The sequence below is a fragment of the Columba livia genome, chromosome Z (assembly GCF_036013475.1).
Source record: "Columba livia isolate bColLiv1 breed racing homer chromosome Z, bColLiv1.pat.W.v2, whole genome shotgun sequence".
Taxonomy (NCBI): Eukaryota; Metazoa; Chordata; class Aves; order Columbiformes; family Columbidae; genus Columba; species Columba livia.
The window spans coordinates 5513716-5516367 of NC_088642.1; the positions used below are offsets into that span (position 1 = coordinate 5513716).

The 2652-nt window shown below is 39.3% G+C and overlaps 1 long non-coding RNA gene across 1 annotated transcript; it reads right to left on the bottom strand.

Annotated features, from left to right (window-relative positions):
• Nucleotides 1-1012: 1012 nt before the first annotated feature.
• Nucleotides 1013-2652, bottom strand: LOC110357419 (uncharacterized). Its single transcript, XR_002411070.2, has 2 exons — nt 2520-2652; nt 1013-1175 (listed from the first exon to the last, which is right to left on the bottom strand). It is a non-coding gene; the product is annotated as an uncharacterized LOC110357419 (long non-coding RNA).

The following is a 2652-nucleotide window of genomic DNA, read 5'->3' on the forward strand; positions in this document are numbered from 1 at the left end:
TCCCTTAAAAACAGAAAATGGAGTTTATTTTGCATCAGCATTTTGCCCCCTTTCAATTAGTTTCCTATGGCAAAAACAGAAACATGAATAAAAGGGCCAAAAAAAGAGAAGGATAAAAAGGGAAGCAATGTATATGCACAGATGGAGTATAGAAGTAATATACTGATCCCACAATTGATTGTCTTTTTGAGATGGTTACGATACAGCTGATGGGAATGCCTTCCACATTTGCATGCTGACCTATACAATGACAGAAGAATTCGGTCACCTCTGTCAACACTAAGGGCTGGAGACTTCTGGCTGGTGAAGGTGAAATGGCCTTTGCTTTCACTACCTACTTCTGCTGTGCTTTTCAAAGCCAGACTGACTACTATCACCCGTGACTAGATGCTTGGAGGAGTCTGAAGTAGTTGGATCTCCTTGTACAAGACAGATATGCATAAAGACTGCTTTACTGTAAATCTTTGCATTGTTTTATTTCTTCTCACATTTCCAATGAATTCTTGTTTAACATTGGACATGCCATGAAGGTTTAATTGCAAGGCAACAATAAGCTGTGGCAGACGCTCTCTGTTACCCACTCACCCTCCCCACACCCTCTCCTTAGATATGAAAAAGAGATAAGAAGGGTAAGGAGGAAGGAAGAGAGGCTTAGACTTGCAGGGTTGGAAAAAGTTGTAAAGGCTTTCCTAATGCTACTAATAAATAGAGAAAACATACAAAATATACAAAACCAACCTACAATGTCCTGGGGTAGAGCAGCGTTTAACCCCTCCCGGGCAGAGCTGGCATGGCCCCAGCAGCTTCAGGGCAGGCACCCAGAAGTCCTGGGTTGGACTTCCTGGAAAACTGGAACTGGATTCAGGGATGCTGGGTCTCAGGCTTTGGATCACAGGCACGGTTGACAGGGCCCTCTTCAGATGCCAGCCATGGTCAAAGAGAGCGAGATCCTTGTGATGTCCCTCATTCATAGAGTGTATGATGCGTATTGGATGGACTACTCGGTTTGTCAGTTTTAGTCACCTTTCTGTCCACCCCTTCTTGCAAACACACCCCTCTCAATTATGGGATGTGTGGAATCTTATCAGTCTTCTTGGTTGTTATAGCAATAAATCTAAATATGGGGCTTCTTCTGCATGCCATTAGTTGCTTTTATCAGCTTTGGGGCACAGTGTCTGAGAAAACATATAGGTAAACACAGATAAGTGAAGTTACTTAGAAGAACTTAGCTGAAAGGAAAAATCACTAAGAGAGAACTGGTCTTGTTTTTAACAAAACCAGGTCACATAAAGATTAGTGGATGCAAAACTCCATGAGATTTGATCAGAAATGGCTGTTTGTCAACAGACAGAGGTGTGTCACCCTATGAAGGAGGCAAGACTTGGAGTATTTTAGGATTTCATTTCAAAAGGATGAGAAGCACTCAAAATACACTCAAGGCCAAAGGCACAACTGCTTTGTTACAGACAAGGCCTGGCTATCTGTTTGCAACCCCGCACATGGCTTCTCAGTGTGGAGTTAGAAATTCATAGGGATGCATTACTGCCATCTTAATAATAACTTTCTTCTGACTGAAGTTTTACACAAGGAATTTCCTTCCAGCTCTATCCTACATAAAATGGTAAGCTGTCTGAATATATTAACTGTTTTATTCTCCACCAGAAGTAATTTGGCACAGTCTAGCAGGCAGACTAGAAGGATTTTACTGGGTGATTATACAGTTTGGTTTTACAACAAAAGTTGATAGTGCTTCTCACTTTGACTTAGAAAATAAAAACCAAATTTTTTTTGTTATATTTTCAGATTGAGAAAGGAATATGTGAGGTGAACTATTTCTAGCAGAAGGTATACATTTTCTTCAGAGGGCTACTCCTGTCTTTTATGCAACTATCTAGTGTTCCTTCTACAGTTAATTTAACTGTCAAGATCCAGCTATGTTATTTACATGTGCCTTTTCATTTGTGCTTGGATTGCTGGTTTCTTTCTTAATTATTTATATTACAGGAATGCTCAGAGATTCTAAACCTATGGTGAAAATCACTATGCAGATGTAATGATATGGTCCTTGCTTAGAAGAGCTTATAAATTTAAAAGGTTAAGAGAAGGCAACACAGATGGATGCAACAGATGAAGTAAGAACCACTTGGATCCCTGATGCCAGTAGGATTTAAAGGAGACTGGATAAACTGTTCATACATATGAAATGGTAAACAGCTGGCATAGTGTCTGTGGAGCACTGGGATCAAGTCTGTCCTTTATTGTGCCAGCAGAAATTCACTGTAATGATTTCAAATTCAAATAAAGCTCTTTTCTTAAATTATTTAGGTTGAAAATATTTTTTAAGGAAAGTAGCCTCATTCCCACCATCAATCATGCAGGATTTCATGGAATTAAACAACATACAAGGGCAATTATCAATTAAATACTCAAGACACATTCAAAAACTGCAGTATCAGTAGAAATTCAACTTCAGATTAATTCATGCAAGTCTCAACGTAACAAAAGTTAATAATTTATACCTCTCCTGGCATCTTTCCACTACCATGATCTGAGCACGTTTGTTATTTTAAGCTTCACAAAACACCTGAAAGCAGGTAAAGAACAGAGATCAGAGAAAGCACAACTGAAGTATAGCTACCATGGCAATTGGAT